We start from the raw sequence: 9,068 nt of genomic DNA on the forward strand, positions 1-9,068 counted from the left end.
AATTACCATTGAGACAGGAAAAGTCTCTATTTTGCAGATGGAAGGAAGAAAGGAAGGGAGGGAGGGAGGGGGAAGGGAGGGGAGGTAGGGAAGGAGAGGGAATGGAAGGGGAGAGGAGGGGAGGGGAGAAGAGGAGGGGGGATGGAAGGGGAGAGAGGGAACGGAGGGAGGGAGGAAGGAAGATAGAATTTGAAAAAAACAAAACAAAACAAAACAAAAACAGCCAAAACAAACAAAAAAGCCCCAAGAAATCTTGGAAATGACAAGTCCAATAGTGCAAATAAAAAAGCCAATACAATTTCAGGGCTTGAAGACAAGGCTGATATTAGAATATTCAGACAGTGTTATGGTTTGAACATGAAATGTCCCCTCACAGCCTCCTGTGTTGGGGCTGTTGGTCAGTTAGGCTATAGGGACAGGGTCATCGAAGCCCACTGGAACTCATATCATCACTATGGTCCCAGATGCCAAGCATGGAGCGACCAGATGTAAGGTTGGCCTGCTGGGCTTTTCAGTCTGACTCTGTCCCCATTCCTCTTTTCTGTACATCCACTTCTTCCCTTTGGAATGGAAATGATTACTAAGTGTCATTGTGAAGCATGTGACTTTCTCTTTTGGTTACAAGAGCTCACAGCTAAGAGCACCTTGGATCTCAAAAGAGACTTGGGACTTGAATTTTTAACTAATTCTATAATGGTTATGGATTTGGGGGAATCTTGGAGATAGAGTAAATTCATTTTGCATTATAAGATCATTGCAATGTTTTGGGTAGTGAGATGGATATGTTTCAATATGAAATGTCTACACAGTGCCATTAGAAGTCCACGGAGCTATTGTGTGAGAAGTTAGAGCTTGTTTGGAAGAAGATCACAGGCAGCACGTCTTTGAAGAGCAACTTGTCCTTGGCCCTTTCCTAGTTCTCTGTCTGCTTCCTGGCCGCTATGAGGTGAACAGCTGTCATACTTTCATTGCAGGCTACAGGAATGGACTGGAAACCTATGAAACTGTGCCAAAATTGTCTTCCTCCTTTTAAGTTGTTAGATCAAGTGTTTGTTAAAATGATAAGAAGCCTAACATGGAAAAAAGAATACTTAAATTATGTACAGAATACAGGAAACATGAAATTTTGGTGTAGAAGCACTGTAGGTGCAAACTAAAGGCACAGAAGATTTATTCAGTGAAATAGAAAATGTCCAGCTGGGTCTGGTGACATGGGCCTGTAACCCCAACTGCTGGGGAGGCTGAAGCAGGAGGACCAAAGTTCAAGGCCAGCATAGCAGCTTGGTGAGACCCTATATCAAAGAAAAAGAAGAAAGAAAGAAAGCAGGGGATGCAGCTGAGTGGCGGTCAGCATGTTCAAAAGCCTCAGTGTAACGGGCACCTTCTTGACCATAGCTATACCATGTTAAAGTTTAGGCTGACTCTAGTCTCTGAAAATATCAGGCAGTTAGTCCAGGGTACAGGAACACATGTCAGCTGGAGCCCAGTTGTCTTGGGAACAGGTCAGAGTGTCTTGGAGAGTGCCTGCTAACTGCAGATTTATGGCTTCTGTAGGATATGCTTGGCTTGCTTCTGCAAAACAGTAATTATTATTTAACCATATTTAACCATAACCACGGTTATGGTTCCTCTGTATAAAAGCTTACTCTAGAGATGGTTCGGGGCTACACACTGGAGTACTGACACCCCTGTATAGCCCTGGCCAGCAAGACTTTAATTCGGCAAAACTTTGTCTGAGTGGTTTTCTCTGGTGAAGCATCCCACAACATCAATTCAATCTCCAGGACCAGAAAGGAAAGAAGGAAAGGAGGGAGGGAGGGAAGAACATTCCCCAAATCTTAGTAAAGATAAGGACATCATGGTAACAGAGGTATTTAGAACTCCAAGCACATGACTGGAAAAGAATCCTCCCTATGCCATATTGTAGTTAAACTGTCAGGAATTCAGAGAAAAGACAGTGTTCCTGTTGCCAGGATTAAGAGATTGAAACTGTGATGTGTCCATTGAACGTGGCCACAGTGGAAGCTTTGGCTTCATGTGAGTAGAGGAAGACTGGAAGAATTAGCACAGTTTGAGTGGAGTAACTCAGTATCCAAATATCCTTGGTTGAAACTGTGTTTATCAAAGGGAACGTTTCAGAAAAAAAAAAACAAAAACAAAAAAAAACTCAGCAATTATAGGAAAATCCCCCCAGGGAAAGTATTGTTCCACATGATTTATATTCTTCCACTTTTCTGCTTTAGATAAGATCTAAACCCAGAGGGCATATTGTGTTCTCAACCTCAGTGGGGATAGTCCATGTAAACTGATAAGGTGTTCCTTTATCTTTTCAGGAAAATTTTATGTGGAAATTTCAGCCAAGTCTAAATGATGCATCAAAAAGGTGGGGGCTGAGATGAAAGAAGTGTGGGAATAGAGAGCTGACCCATGGGCATGCTCACATCTGTGGCGTCCAGAATTGAATAAGGATTCCAGCAGGAAGCAGAGCCATCGCAGCTGAAAGGGTAACCCACGAAGACCTCAGTGCATAATAATTAATAAAAGAGGTTCCCTATGTAGCCCTGGCTGGCTTCAGACTCACAATCCTCTTGCCTCAGCCTAATTGCTGGGAACACAGGAATGCACCACCACAATCGCATTCCATGAATTTAAAAAATGCCCCCCCCCCCCACAGAGAAGAACAGTAGGAAAAAAAAAAAAAAAACGTATTTGGTATATACTTCAGGAATTTCCAAGTCATCCTACCTCATTTTAAAAAAGTTGCCAATGGCGGGGCATGGTGAGGCATGCCTTTACTTCCAGCAGAAGCAAGCAGATCTCTGTGCATTTGAGTTCCAGGCCAGCCTAGTCTACATAGTGAGTTCCGGGGCAGTCGGGACTCTTTTTGAGATAAAGTCTCCCTGTAGCCCCAGCTGTCCTGGAATTCACTATGTAGACCAGGCTGACCTTGAACTCACAGAGATCTGCCTGCCTCTGCCTCCAGAGTGCTGGGATTAAAGGTGTGTACCATCAGGCTGGGCCATGAGAAGCTGTTAAAAAAAAAAAAAATTAGCCAATGCACTTAAAGGGGACTTAAAGCAGAGGTTGCTGGGCTCTCCTTTGCATTCTGCTCTGAGCCTATTTAAAAAAACAAAAACAAAAAAACCCTACCTTTTTCATTGTTTGTTTTGTTTAGCAGGAACTATGCTTCATCATTTACTACTTAGCAGTTTTGGCTGTGACTGGCCTCTGAGACTAAGAACGTCCAGGGTCCAGGCTTCTGTCTGTTCACTGCCTCTTTCCTAAGGTAGCCTGGAATTTCTGAGGCACAGAGCATGTTTATCAGTCAGTTTTTGTGCAGGGCAAAGTGCTTAAAATCAGACACTAGAAAGGCCAACAAGGGAAAACAGGACAGTAAATGCAGCACAGCCTGCATGGGGTAAACAGTGCTCTGGGAAAAGCAAGAGAAGTACTTGGTATGCTGTGCCTGCACCCTCCACTGCCACCTCCCCAACCTCGGGGTTCAGTCCCCAGCTTTTCCAGTGCAGTCCTCCCTTCAAGCCTCCCCAAAGAGCCACTCCACTCCTAGCTCCTGCACCCATCATTCCTCAGGCTGGACAGATGCTGGGGACTGAGTGGTCCCCACTCACCCGCCACTCCACACAGGAGGGAAGCCCAGCAGACGCACCATGGTGGATGTCAGCCTCTGGAACATTGTAGCTCTGCACCTTCTCAGGCTTCCTGGGCCTCCAGCCTTTGGACCTGCACCAGGCTGCAGCAACTGTGCTAGGATTCAGCCCCACCCCCACCAAACAGACGGCAATGCAGCTGTACCTGGTCTCACACACCAGCTCTGCCCACAGGTGGCTCCTCTGTACTAGGAAACTCCCAGGGATGCACTTGGGACTCTGGAGTGGGAGTGCACCTGCTGAAGGCTCCTGCACCCCGAGCCTCCAACTGAGTTCTCTAGCAATGATTCCCTTACCTACAGTTGGGATTTGGGAGTTCCTCTTGTTTTAAAGGTTATTGTACTTGTGAAACCGGTCAGCAAGAACTAGTGAGATTTAAAAGTGGGTCTAACAGGGGTGGTTAAGGGCATTAGTGAGGCATAGGGTGGGAGGCATGAAAGGGAGGTCAATTCTGCCTTATCTCTTCTATTTATGGTTCATTCTTGGTTGCTCTTCCTGTCAGCACACTTGTCTGAACTGCAGACTTTGCTCTGCACAAGAGAAAAGCAGCAGTGTGGGGCGGAGGGTTAAGACCTGGGCAGTGACGTGGCTCCTATCTGGGGAGTTGTTATGAAACTAAGATAAACACACACACACACACACACACACACACACACACACACACACACCATTTTGGCTTCCTGCCTGTCACACAGCAAGTACTCAGTAAAATGGAAGCTAAAGAAATTAGTGTAGTATTCAAGCCAGGCATGGTGGCACACACCTTTAATCCCAGCACTTGGGAGGCAGAGGCAGGCGGATCTCTGTGAGTACATGGCCAGCCTGGTCTACATAGTGAGTTCCAGGGCAGCTTGGCCTACATAGTGAGTTCCAGGCCAGCTGGGGCTACAGGGAGACCCTCTCAAAAACACCAAAAAAAAAAAAAAATTAGTGTAGTATTCAAAATTCTGTTAGACCAGAAAAAGAGAAAGGTTGAAGAAAATAAATCAGTTATCAGGAAGAGCAAAACTGTCCATCTACAACTCAGCCTGGAAGGATGCAACACTGGCTGCACCATAAAATTATGGGGTGAACTTTTTAAGTTGAAATTAAGTACAAAAGATAAAGTATTGAAGTTGTTCCTGTGTCATACTGTATTTTTACTTTCATTTATTTACTTATTTATTTTTATATGTAATTGCAGAGGCCAGAAGACATCTGCTTCAAGCCTGATTCCCTAGAACTGGAGATATGGACAGTTGTTAGCCACCCTGTGGGTGCTGGGAACCAAACCTGAGTCCTCTGCAAGAGCAGCCAGTGATCTTAACCACTGAGCCATGTTTCCAGCCCCATATGAGTATTTTGTCTCTGTGTATCTATGTGCATCATGCATGTGCAATGCTCACATAGGCCATAAGAGGGCATCAGATCCCCTGAAACTGGAGTTAAAGATGGTTGTTAGCTGCTATGTGGGTGCTGGGAACTGAACCTGGGCCCTCTGCAAAAGCAGCCAGTGCTCTTAACCTCTGAGCCATTGTTCCAGCCCTGAAAAGACAATTTAGAGGACAGATTGCTTGGCTCACAGTTTCAGAAGTTTCATCCATGGCTGCCTGGCTCCATGGTTCCTGGGACAGTGAGGAGGCGGAACATCATGAGGGAGAGGGTATGGGAAGAACTGCTCACCTTATGGCATAGGGAGAGAAGTAAGACAGGAAGTGACCAGAGATAGGCATACCCTTCAAGGGTCCCCCGGTGACCTACTTCCTCCAACCAGACCCCACCTCTGCTTCCTGAGCACTGGGATTACATATGCCACTGTGCCTGACTAGATTTATTTTTATGTTTGTGAATATTTTGCTTGAATGTATGTAAGTGCATCCCTTCATGCAATGCCCAGAGGCCAGAAGAGAGCATTGGATCCCTGGAACTGGAGTTATGGATGGTTGTTAGCTGCCATGTGGGTGCTGGGAACTGAAACTGGGTCCTCAGCAAGAGCAGCAGCCAGTGCTCTTACCCGCTGAGCTATTTCTCTAGCCCCTTGAGCTGTTTAAGTTCCCTTTTCAGGGTATTTTATTCCAGCAAAGTGAAAAGTGACTTGGATATCAGTGTAAGAAAAGGGTTGTTGGGGCTAGAAGACGGCTCAGGGGTTAAGAGCACTAGATGTTTTTTGCAGAAGACCCAGGCTCGAATCCCAGCACCCACATGGTGGCTAAAAACCATCCAAAACTCCAGTTCCAAGGAATTTGACACCCTCTTCTGTCCTTTAATCCCAGCACTTAGGAGGCAGAGGCATACAGACCTCTGAGAGTTCAAGGCCAGCCTGATTTACCTAGTGAGTCCCAGACCAGCTGGGGCTACAGGGAGACTCTGTCTCAAAAAGACCAAAATGAATGAATGAATGAATGATAAATAAATAAATGGTGTCTTGCTATGATGCCCAGACCGGTTTTGAACTCACAGGCTCAAGTGATGCTCCCTCCTCAGTCTTAGCATCCCACGTGGCTGAGACTGCAGGCGTGTATCCCCTCAGGTACACAGATTAGAAGGTGATCTCAGGAAGTCCAAGTAGGAGAACAGTATGACACCATGGAAAATGGAGGTTGAGTACTCCCGAGATACCCAACTAGTTTAGGATGCTTCAGGCCCTGGCTGGCTGGCTTGGGACCTGTGTTGCTCCTTTCATGGTGGAAGCATATGATAAGGGAAGTGGTCAAAGTTACACTCATCCAGAAGAGAAAGGGGAGGGTTAGGGCCACAATACTTCTTTAATGACCTAAATCCCTTCCACTAGGCCCCATTTCCTAAAGGTTCCACTACCTCCTAGTAGTAACTCAGGCTGGGGATGAAGCCTTCGACACATAAGCTCTTGGGGAACATTCAAGATCCCAACTATAGTAGAGTATGCTAATGAGTAGGCTGAGCCTGTGGATATCAGGTCAGTCCCAGCATGTATCCCATTCAGGGCTTAAGGAGCTGGGGTATTTATCCACGAACTCCCACCTGCCAATAACTGAAGGCTGAGCCACTAACACCCAAGCATTCCCCATGTTTCTTAGAGGTCAAGTGTACTAGTTGTGGTATGAATGAGAAATGTCCTCCATAGGCTTCACATATTTAAATGCTTGGCCCCAGTCAGTGGTGCTGTTTGCAGAGTTTAGGTGTGCAGCCTTGCTGGAGGAAGGCTTTGAGAATTCATAGGCTTGCCCCTCTCTTTGCTTCCTGTGTGTGCTTGAAGATGTGCCCTCTCAGCTCTCTGCTCCAGCTGCCGTCTGCCATGCCTCCCCACCACGACGGACTCAACCCTCTGGAACTGGAAGCCAAATAAACTCTTCCTTTTAGAAGTTGCCTTGGTCTTAGTACTTTATCACAGCAGCAGAAAAGTAACTAATACACGGGTATACTCTAGAGGAAGACCTTAGGCAGTCAGCCATTGGTGCTTACCCAAAGGGAACAGAGAAACTGTAAATTCTGAGTAGATATGGGCCCAGGCACCTACGTCTCATCTATCACATTATTTCCCCCTGGACACCGAACTTGGCACCTCACATATATGAAGCATGTATTACCACGAAAGCTACATTCCCAACCTCTCCTACCCTTTTGGTGATAACTAAGCATTTAGAGAATGATTAAAGACTGCATTCTCTCACTAGAAAAAAAGTGAATGCATGTACTTGATTTCACATTTGATTTATTGGGATCGTCATCTGAAATGCCTTAGCATGCTAGAAAGTGAATTCAGGACAGAAGGGACTAGCTAGGTAATTATCAATTTTTAATAGCTAGGTAATTATCAGTCTTTAATAGAAAGTATTGAGATCGGAATGACAGACTTCTTAGTTACACTGGAATCCTTGGTCTCGTGAGAGAAAAAGGTAAACATTATCATCATATGCGGAGAGGTGGAGATAAGCCACCTGACTTTGGGGTAGGTGGTGTAACTAATTTTTTTTTTCTTTTTTTTGGTCTTTTTGAGACTGGGTCTCCCTGTAGCCCCAGCTGTCCTGGAACTCACTATGTAGACCAGGTTGGCCTTGAACTCACAGATCTGCCTGCCTCTGCCTCTCAAGTGCTGGGATTAAAGGTGTGTACCACCACGCCTGGCTGTAACTAAAACATTGTAAGAAAGATACTGAGACACTGGAGAAGTGGTATCTTTGAAAATTAGGTGAATTTTGAACTCTGGATTTGTGAGTCAGTAGGTAAGGTCATCTAAAATTCCTTCAGGAATGGAACAATAGTTTATTCCATTTCAACTTCAGTTGGTGCAAAAGGATATAAAAGTTAATTTTTTTCTTTATGCCTACCAACTGTGATCTGAATTCTTCTGTAAGCAGTAACAAGATCTTATCAACTACCACAGTAATATGTCAAAGGTGTGCTTGGAAAAATGACTTATTGCTGAAGTAGTATTTGCAACTGCAATGATATAATCATGAATGTTTAATAAAGGCAACATAATAAAACTTGCAAAAAGCTGGGCATGGTGGTGCAAGCCTTTAGGGCCCAGCCCTAGGGAGACAGAGGCAGGTAGATCTCTGAAATCAAGGTCAGCCTGGGCTACATAGCAAGGTCTAGGCCAGCTGGGGCTATATGGAGACCCTGTCTCAAAAACAAAACAAAACAAAGTTGTAAATGCAGTCTGCTGAGCCTGCTAGTCTAGGTGGAGTCTTTTTGGCATACTGGTGGTGTGATTACTGGTGGTATGATTTCTGGGGATGATCTTGCACCTGGTGGGTTAGGAATTCCTGGGTCTCTCTCAGGCTAGATTATGTCTTAAAGAATGCTCAGTAACCTGCTGGTAGGGGTTGTGCCACAGGCTCCTGGGTTTTGGTATACCCTGAGGGACCAGAAAGGGGAAGTTTGGTTCAGTTTCTTAAGACCCTTTCTCTTAAATGAGAGCTAGTCAAGGTAGATTGCATAACACAACTCTTGAAGACCTAAGAATTTTGTGTTAATAGGATCTGCTGAGCCAAAGGGGTGTCAATGTGAGGTGCCTCCATAACTGACGGTGATAGAAACTAGTTTACAAGCCAAAGTTCTAATTTTAGGGTGGCAGAAATATAGATATTTCAGAAAATTAAACTAGAAACTACTAGAAACCATTTCTATTTGACTGTTTTCTTGAGGCTAGCATCAAATTCACTATGCAGCCAAGAATGGTCTTTGAACTCCTGCTTTTATACCTTGAGTGCAGGGTTTACAGGTATGTAACCCCTGGGCTTGCAGTTTACTAATCTGAATAACTTATGACAACATACAATAATAATATACACCAAGGAACAAAAAGGAATTAATGTTCATGATTTGGCTTTCTGATAATCGTAATCTGCAGTGCACCCCTCCCCCACCCGGCTGAACCAGCTGAACACAGTTGGACCCAGAAGCCACTGGCAGCCAACTCCACTTGTTCCTGCTTCC

This window comes from Nannospalax galili, unplaced genomic scaffold (genome assembly GCF_000622305.1).
Source record: "Nannospalax galili isolate Female #2095 unplaced genomic scaffold, S.galili_v1.0 scaffold482, whole genome shotgun sequence".
NCBI classification, from domain to species: domain Eukaryota; kingdom Metazoa; phylum Chordata; class Mammalia; order Rodentia; family Spalacidae; genus Nannospalax; species Nannospalax galili.